The following is a 10,650-nucleotide window of genomic DNA, read 5'->3' on the forward strand; positions in this document are numbered from 1 at the left end:
TCTCATTTTATAGCGTCTTGAATATAAGCGTTATAAGGGATTTCGGCTAGTATATTTCCTGGAAGGCGAGATACATACCGCTAAGCTACTAACGTTAAATCCAATGGCATTTCGGATATACAGAAGCTACAGTTAAAACTCAAACTGCATATGATCGGTATGATGGTCCACCATGAATGCATGAAAGGGGGGGGGGGGGGGGGGGGGGGGGGGGGGGCGGGTGACGTCGTTTCTGATTATTGATTACCAATAACCGCGTTAGCCTCAGTAGCTACATTCGCTGATCGGGTGGATGGCTATCATAACAAGCCCTGATCAGCATGTCATTTACGTGAAAAAGATCTTACCGTGGGCCGGTTGGATCCCCCAAAGGATTTCCCAGTTATTGATTGCCATCTGGTAGATCGATATGTTCATTGGCTGATGATATATTCCTTTACTGCACACTGAAATCCGCCTCCCAAAACGTATTCCAAGCTACAGGCTATAGGCATCGCTTCATGTTAGCAGAAAACTACATTGGAGATCCAGAAAAAACAAGAAAACTTCTGCCACAGGGAACACTGCATTATCGAGATAGCGCCCCTAAGATGATCTGGCCGGTAATGCACTTTTTCGAATTCAAAGAGTAGGGTACTTCTGCAGTGCTGCTCGGTGACATCGAGTAGGTTATTACAATGGAATAAAAGCCAAAACAACCTTGCCACGGACATGTCCGTGGCTGGTCCTCAACCGCTGGATTCGAAACACGGACTTCTCCGTGGTCGGGCGCCATTGTGTTAAGGCCCCCGTATAGTTGGGCGGAACGTACGCGGACCGGACTCCCTGTGGCATGTCCGCAGTCGTTTGAGCTTTCGCAGTCATCATCCGATGTCAGAATAAAGAGTCTAGGTTATCTCCATTTCCAAGATTTCTAAATAAAACTGGCAGTTTTACACACTTCATTTAGAAAAGCCATTCAAACTTCTCAAGTTTCTTCAGATAATGAAAAAAGACATGGTCCAAATGTATATGAATTGGAATGGATGACGATTAGCGATAGTAAAAAATTTAGCGTCATCTACCTGCCAACGTTTTACTGGACCAATCCTACCCATTTAACCATGATCCTGCCCTATACTCTATCTTGGCACGGAGTGAGTGTTCAGAGTAAAATGCAGATCGGTATCACATTAAATGCAGGTCGATGTCAACCAAAACGCAGAGCAGCCTTTTGTGTGACACGAAGTCAGCGGCGCAGACATCCGGTCCGCATACGTTCCGCACAACTATGTGAGGGAATTTAGTCAGCTTGTACAGACAGGAACATGACCAAATTGACTTTGTATCTCGTTGTGGCTAACTATCTAGAGCTAGCGTGAGAAACAGCATTGATTGTGCTGAGAAAGGATCAATGTCATCCTTGTTAAAGGTGCTATAGATAAACATTTTATGTAGAGTAATATATTTTCTAGGTAGAGTATATGACCTCTACTCTGTCTAGTTCAGTTAGGATGTCTGTTATTTGCTCCCATGTCTGCAAAAAAAGCTTTTCTAACCCCTGTCCCTGTCTCTCTGAGTGGATATATATCGATATACTCCAGTGACCGTTCAACCTCATACTGGACATGAGCACCACTGGCCCCATGGATCAGCTTCATACCGTCTTCTGTCCGACCTACAACGTCAAATCTTACCTTCTCTACCTCAACCTGTAGTTCTCCTGCCCCCCTAAGCCACCGTCTTGTATCTCATCCTGTATACAAGCGCTTGTAGTCCTCTGCCTCTTTGTTCTTAGTTCTATTTACTACTTTAATTTAATAATTTTCAAGAATCTTTGATTCTATTGCTACTACTGTATGTATATATATATATATATATATATGCTTATTACATGTATCTATTGCTCCTATGTCATATGGAATAAAACAACTATTCGCCTCTCTTATTCTCCACCCATCTATCATCCATAGCAACCCAATATTATCACCAACATCCAAATTGGGGGATCCCCTATGCCTGTGGTGCTTGTTTCCCCTATTTTTAGTGAGTTGTTCCTCATCTTCATTGGGGAATATCTGAGAGTGTCGCATATTTGGATTTGATGGTGGTTTTTTGTTCTTGATTTATTGTGATGTGTTCCTGACTTGTACAGCCCATGGGGGCATTACTTTTTCGGGCTTTACAAATACATTTGATATATTTATCATTAAAAAAAATTGACGTGTCCAAAATGTATGTTGTTGATTAATGTTGCGAGCATCTATCCCTTCCCTACTTCCCATTTCACGTGGAATGCACCTGATTGGATAAATTACATTTTGGTGCTCTAGTGCGACATCTAGTGGCCGAATGTTATCTATAGCACCTAAGTAATAAATAGGGCTAGGGTTACAGAAATCTGAACTATGCCTTTAAGTCTGTGTCTATCGTATATAGATTGGCCCTCTCCTTTAAATTATCCCTCCCAGTGGTGTCTATTGGTGGGGCCTTTCCTTTAAATGATCCCTTGATGGTGTCTGCACATGGTCATGGAGGTCTAGGGTTCACATTCTTGCCTTCAGAAGAAGCCATTCGCTATCATTCATTCTTGTACAGTATGAAAAACAGCTTTGACGGACTTGGAAGATTGAGTGAGGCAATCCATCACAGGGGACACAGAGCCTGCATTTGTTTCTTGTCAAGAGAGTCTCTGTTTTATCGTTATTTCATTATTCTCGAGCGATTTCCCAGACTGCATTGGGCTGAGGGAATATATAGAGTCGGTGATAATGAAAATGATCGTCACATTCTAGAAAAGCGCTCTACTATCACCATAATGATGAGGCTGTCCTTTCACTAGATATATAGAATATCCTCCATCCCAATCGCTTATTAAAAATGCCAGTGGGGGTGAAACAGAACTGTGCCCATGGAAAAGAGGCTATCTATGGTAATCAGATGTGCAGATAAACAATAGCCTAGGCTCTGCCAAATCCAATACACACAAACACACACACACACACACACACACACACACACACACACACACACACACACACACACACACACACACACACACACACACACACACACACACACACACACACACACACACACACACACACACACACACACACACACACACACACACACACACACACACACACACACACACAAAAACACACACACACATACACTACCACCTCTGAATACAGAATTCTCAGAAACAAAGAAACCTGATTCCAGCAAATTTGCATTTGTAGCCTACTAAGGCGTGTGTGCGCACACACACACACACACATAATTACACCCTCTCCCTCCTCTACCTCTCTCCTTCATCTACGGTAGCCTACACCAGGACACACATAGACAGCATGCCGTCATCACGCGCCACTAATAACCGTTAAAAGATACTCTGCTCCCCACCGCCATGTATCACTAATGAGTTAAACCAGTGAGCTTCACCGCTGTGTGTGTGTGTGTGTGTGTGTGTGTGTGTGTGTGTGTGTGTGTGTGTGTGTGTGCGCGCCCCAGCAGCAGCGAGAGAGAGCGAGAGAGAGAGCGAGAGAGAGAGCGAGAGGGAGAGGGAGAGGGAGAGGGAGAGGGAGAGGGAGAGGGAGAGGGAGAGGGAGAGGGAGAGGGAGAGGGAGGATAACACCTGCTTCGTAAGGCTCTCTCCTGGCTCTCTTCCCACGCAGGGTCAGCCTGTCTGCTAATCTGCTAATATGGGTGATATAATATGGCGGATCTAATTGCCATTGAATGGCTGGTGGCGCTGCCGTACGGTCGGGGGAAGCGGTTGTTCTACCGTCGATGCCAATGTTGTGATACCCACTCAGAAAATTATTGGCGCCGTCGAATTGCATGGAGTAATGGAGTTGGATGGGATTAATTCACACACCTGGCTCTCTCTCTGTGCCTGCATGTGTGTGTGTGTAGCTGGCTTCGGAGTGTGCGTGTGTGCCTGTGAGTACAGTATGTGGCCCTTTTAGTGTGTGTGCGCGCGAGTGTGTGTGCCCGGTTCCATGTGTCCAGTATGTGTGTTTGGGTTTGTTTGTAATTGGGAGTACAAAGCGCATTCGATTGTGTATTCGGTACGCAGCCGTGCTGTATGCAGCCGTGCGTGTTTGCCATGCGTTTGTGTGCACGTGCACGTACTTCAACACCCAGAAATGTATTCCCGCAAAGCAACTATGGCAGGTTGGCCCACCTGCTGCCAACGCTGGCAGGGAAGCCGGCTGACGTTGGAGATGAGCAGGCTGGATGAAGAGCACCCTCATACCAGGCGAGACGAGGAGCTTTGTCACTCTTGGTGAGACGCCGCTACAGAGGCTGAAAGAAGAAAAGATAGAACAAAAAAAGATAGAACCCCCCCCTCTCTCATCTTCCTGCCTCTCCTCTCTCCCAGGACTGCACCCTCCAACTCTCCCTTCATCCCTCTTTTTTTTCTTCCAGAAGAATCCATCACTCCCTTTCTTCTGGTGTCTTTTTGCTTGTGTCTCCTCTCTTTCTTTCTCACTTCTTAGGGGCCCCTCTGCATACGCTTAACGGATCCACTAATCGCAGACCGCCTTGTCTGCACTATGTCTGCACTTTATGTACTCATTTTATGCCTGTCTTTTTTCTGTTGTGAAGCACTTTGAGCTGCAGTTTCTGTATGAAAGGTGCTATACAAATAAAGTGTATTATTGTGTTGGCAGGCCGTGCGGCCAAAATGGCGGCTGCAAACTCGTCACAAAAGCGATCAACAGATTTCCTCCCCCCAACAATGTAGGCGTATACTAGTGAATCTATGACTACGGCAAGACTAAATTAATATAGAATATAGAATTTTGTAATTCGGCAACCAAAATATTCGGTGCTATTTCCTGGCTCCCCAGTAACGTTTGGCCTGGCCCTCGATGCGTGGCCTTCTGGTTATGATTACGTTAATCAACCAACGTTAATCATACAGCTACTGTAAGTGGTAGATTTGACCTAACATGGACTAGCTGGTTAGCTTTTTAGCATACAGCCCGCCACCCATGCCGAAACTAGCAAAATTCTACTTCATTTGGATTTCGGACATTCGATTACCTGCACTGTTGATATACCTTTGGTTCGGATCCTTGCCCGGACATGTCTATGCTTTTACCAAACGGTTCGTGTTTCCGCGTTCCCGTTTTGCGCTCTGATTGGCCACGCACGTTTCTGGTCATGTGACATGTGCGCCCAATCGCATGACGCGCCCATTTCCGCCTCGACCAGCAGCAAACTACCTAAACTCTAACCTTAACCAACTTCGAAAGAGTGCCTAAGCTTAACCGGCGAAAGAACTTGCCGTCACATGATATCGCCCTGCTCTAAGACAAACTCTAACCTTAACCAACTTCGAAAGAGCGCCTAAGCTTAACCGTCCAAAATACTTGCCGTCACACGATTGGGTGCACTTGTCACATGACCAGAAACGTCAGTGGCCAATCAGAGCGCAAAACGGGAATGCGGAAACACGAACCGTTTGGTAAAAGCAATCAGGCTGCCCGGACTGCTAGATTGATATTTGGAACAAAATATGGACTGCTAGATTAATATTTGGAACAAAATATGGACTGCTAGATTAATATTTGGAACTTTGATCGCTACTGGTGTGCTTGCTATAGCTAGAGTGGCCTAGCTAGCTTAAGACTTGATGTGGTGGTGCCCTGTGTTGTCAAAGTCTGTGGTTCCAAGTGGTCTGTCATGCCCATTCCTCATTCTAATTCTCTCTCACTCTCTCTCTTTCTCTCTCAACATGACGATACAGAATCCATCTATGGTCATCAGACAACATCCGCACAAAGACTACACACAGGAGTCATCCATGAGTTACCGCAAGTGATGAATTAGATGTGAGGAAATAACGCATCATGAAACCGTTGACACCAGGGCTTTCAATGTAATTTCATAAAACTACACTGCTCACACCAGCCCCTGTGAAAAGCTGCTGAAAATATTCTTTGTGAAAAATTCTGACCTCATTTTCATTATTATGATTATATCTCACTGGTCGAACAAACCTGAACGTTAGCCATACAATACAATGTAGATTGTTTCTTTACCTTTTTGTGAACGTCTAGAAAAAATCAAATGTATATAATAAGTGTTATGTTTCATCATGAATGCATGAAAGGGAGGGCGGGTCGTTTTTTTATGCTTTGATGGCCAGTAACAGCATTTGTTTTGAATACCACACATGCTGATCAGCTGGATCGATATGAAAACATTGTACGATCCAGCTGGAATTGACGTCAGATAGTCTTTACCTTTGATCGAGGGTATTGCAAAATAATATTCCAATTGTCTGATCGCGATTCCCAGTATTGGTGTCCATCGTGTCCTCGACATAATCCGGCACACACATGCATGGAGGGTCATTGGACGCGTATCTACAAAAAAACCTGTAAATCATCTGCCCTTTATTCATTTGCTTAGACTTTTTGTACACTTGATCTCAAGAAGGTGCTGAATGAGCTAAAATGTTCACGTCTGGTCAATGTTTGCATGGTGTTGTTCCCTGCAATTATAAAAAATTATAATAATTTATATTCTTCTTTGGTTCATTACAATTTACTAAAGCATAGTAACAGACACAATATTTCTGACACTGGGAATACATTCCCTGAGGTCCATGGATGCCCTACCAAGAACATGCAAATGGACCTTGTAGAAGTGGGGCAATCTTCCATTTACTTGGGTATGTACTTTTAGGAAAATATTCAAAAAATATGGCTAGGGCTTAAGAGGTTAAAATGCATTGAATTATCGATTACATCGATATCATCAATTATCGATGATAATATAAATAGCAACAACAACTAATATGCATATCTATGTGCTGCAAAGTCTTTCCTTTTTTTATCTACTTTTTCTCCCCATTTTCTATTTTTTCTCCCATCCCAATTTCGTATTATCCAATTCTACCCTCCCCTGTCTCGAACGTTGTTAGACCATGCCTCCCACTGGTCGGCTGCAATGTGGACGAAGCCTTGCATCACGTGTCCCCTCCGGTACACGAGGAGGCAGCCGGCACATCTTTTCACCTGTACAGCGTGATCTCTCAGTGGCGAGGAGTAACGCGTGGGAGGCTCACGGTGCCCCCGATACTTCCTGATTCTGCTGTACAGGCGCACCAACCGACCTGTAGGAGTCGCTGTCCACAATGTCCGATCCCCACCCACCGGCTTTCCCACCCCCTAATACTGCCAATTGTATTAGTGTGAACGACCAGCCAAGCCGGAAGCAACGCCGAGAGCTGGGCTCAAACCCAGCATCTCCTGCATTAGTGGCGAGCGTCTTGCCCACTGCGCCACTTAGCCGCCTGCACAGTCTTTTCTTGAATAAAAAACAACTTTAAATTAAATACGTTTCAATACTAAATAGATGACAGTCGTGTCCTCAGCTGGGTGAACTCATTCTTGGAAGCCTTGGCATGGGCATTTACAACCAATGTTGCCGTTCACTTTTATTCAGTGTGGTTCCCCTTGTGTTCTAGAGCTATGCTTGCCCATATACAGTAAAATGGTAAATGGCTGCATTTAGTGCTTTTATTCAAAGCGCTTTACAATTTGTTCCTCACATTTTACCCATTCACACATGACGGCGGATGCACCATGCAAGGTGCCAACCTGCTCATCAGGAGCAATTAGGGGTTAAGTGTCTTGCTCAAGGACACTTCGACACACTGCCCGGGAGGAGCAGGAATCGAACCGGGAACCTCTGGATTACCTCTGGACGACTGCTCTATCTCCTGAGCCCCTGTCGCCCCATATGATGAGAATTGTCCGCCTGCCGTTATGCTTTGCCTCAGCTTGTAACATGCAATGGCATTCTCTCTGTGACTCCATATCCAAAATGTGTATGCGTCAGCTGACCCTAGAAGGGCAGTGAATGCTTTACCATGTCAGAGCAAGAGGACGCTGGCGTTGTCTGTTCGCCGCTTCTCCTCTGAAACTAACTGTAGTATTATACTATTGAGCTTTTATGCATGCTGTTAACAGTTGTGGTTCTCTTAGCTACCTTACTGTTTATCTCAGTTTAAACCTTTGCATATTTGTGTTGAGTTTTAAAAACTTTTTTGAGCTACCGAGTCGAACTCCATTGATGGTGGTTGTCTGTACCTACCTGCTTCCATCTCCTCCAACACCGGCAAATCTGCTCAAGCTCCCGCCGTCAGCGAGACATCACCCGGATACTCCAGTCCATCCAGCACCACGGCTGTGTTGCTATTTTTCTCGGATAGCCTCCCGGCTTCACCAGTACGGTTGGGCTTTGTGCTTGATCGCTACCCGTCTCCTCCTGTCATGCTGTGGATCTTCTCCTGCCTAGCAGTTTTCCATTTCTGCGTGTCTAGCCCATGGCTAACGGCTAACACCAGGCTCACACCCCCCTCCACTGACATGCTACAATATCTCGCCCCGCAACTACATAAACTGAACAACTGCACAATTCCAGCATGCATCTCTGTCATCAAACAACTAGGACTTCTACACAGACCCAGCTATATTCATAGTTTAAGCTCCCGAAGAAAGTTTGTTCGTTCTCAACCGGTTCACAACATCCCATCCAACTGGTCTGCGCGCACTTCCACTTCCGTATTCCCGCAACAACGTCATCTGAACACTGCCGCTACTGGATCTAGTAGCCCTGGTAACACCGCGAGATCTGCACGCTAACACCAGAACGACGCACTCAAGGGAGGCGCGCGTGCATGCAATCTCCGCCCCCTCCAGCTACACAATCTACGGTCTCTGGTTTGTGTTGACATCCCTCCATCACTATCTGCCCCAGCATCCCTCACCAATTTAACATTCATGCTTCAGAATGTTTGCTCCCTCAATAACAAATCTTTTCTTATTCATGACATATTAACCGACAGGAAAATAGATTTTTTTATGCCTTACTGAAACTTGGCAAAATCAACAGGACTTCCTCCCACTCAAACAAGCCACACCCCCAGGCTATGCTTATATACAGAAACCACGCACTCAGGGTCGTGGTGGTGGGCAGGCTGTGATTCACCGGGCTGACTTCCTGGTTAAAGAGCTCCCAGTACCCACTGTCACCTCCTTTGAGTGTGTGGCTTTCTTACTACCTGGGCCTACACCACTCCAGGTAGTCCTCATCTACCGCCCCCCCAAAGCCTCCACTACTTTCATGTCTGACCTATCCGAGCTCCTCACCACTGTCTGCACGACCTACTCCTCCACACTCCTGCTTGGGGATTTCAATATCCACATGGACAACACCAGCTGCTCGCAGCCATTGATCTCATTTCTCTATTGGACTGCTTTAATATCACACAGCACATCATAGGTCCCACCCACACCAAAGGTCACACTTTAGATATTGTATGCTTCACTGGTATAACCCCAACTGATATACAGTGTCTTGACCTAGCTGTGTCTGACCACCATACTGTTCTGTTCACTCTTCGTGCTACTCTACCCAAGCTACGAGATGCACGCACCATCACCTACAGGAATATAAAAAAAAAGTGAGTGCACCAGCCCTCACCAACCTGCTAACCACCCACCTGGCTTCAGCTCCCCCCAGCACCCTGGTGGATGATATGGCTGCCCACTACAACTCCGCCCTATCTCTCAGCCTGGACTCTCTTGCCCCCATCATAACCCGGACTGTCACCTACACCCGTCCTGCCCCTTGGTTCACCACTGAACTTCGCACCTTGAAAGCTGTTGGTCGCCAGCTGGAGAGGCGCCGCAATAAATCTGGCCTCACTGTCCATTGCGAGGCTTACAAAGACCATGTGGGACGGTGTAAGGATGCCTTGGCCAAGGCCAAGTCTTTCTATTACTTCACCCTCATCACCAACCAGCAAAAACCACCCAGATGACTTTTTACGACCCCATTGTCACCCCTCACCCTTCAGATGCCACTGACCTCTCCTCAAAAATTCCAGGACTTCTTTCAGGGAAAAGTTTATTCCGTCTACCACCATCTCTCAATCCCTGCCCCCCCCCCATTCCACTCACAATCCAATGTGTGATGGGGGTGGGGGTGCTGGGCACTTCACCCCCCCTTCCCTGTTTTCTTAATCCGCCTCAGTGCTCCCTCTCCTCCTTTGCACCTGTCGACGCTCTCCAGCGTCGACAGCGTGTACCCCCCAGCTTCAAGACAGCATCAGTCACGCCCATCCTGAAGAAGCCTGGTCTGGACCCAGATGACCTTGGGAATTACCGGCTGATCTCCAACCTTCCTTTCCTAAGCAAGATCCTGGACAGAGCAGTGACCGCTCAACTGCACCAACACCTGTCCAACCATGAGCTCTATGAACCCTTTCAATCTGGCTTCAGGAAACACCACAGCACCGAGACTACCCTCACCAAGGTCACCAACGACCTCCTCATTGCCTCGACTCCGGTCACATCAGCCTCCTCATCCTCCTGGATCTATCTGCTGCCTTTGACATGGTCTCCCCATTCCATTCTCCTCAACCGCTTCTCTGACCACCTGGGTGTTACTGGGACCGCTCTCACCTGGTTCGAGTCCTACCTCACTGACCGAAAACAGTGCAACTCCACCTCCACCCCTGCCCCAGTCAACCAAGGTGTGCCGCAGGGCTCCGTTCTTGGTCCACTCCTCTTCACAATCTACATGCTCCCCCTTGGTCACATCATCCGGAAACATGGTCTCAATTTCCACTCTTACGCT

The sequence above is a fragment of the Notolepis coatsorum genome (genome assembly GCF_963971535.1).
Source record: "Notolepis coatsorum genome assembly, chromosome: 3".
In the NCBI taxonomy this organism is placed as follows: Eukaryota; Metazoa; Chordata; class Actinopteri; order Aulopiformes; family Paralepididae; genus Notolepis; species Notolepis coatsorum.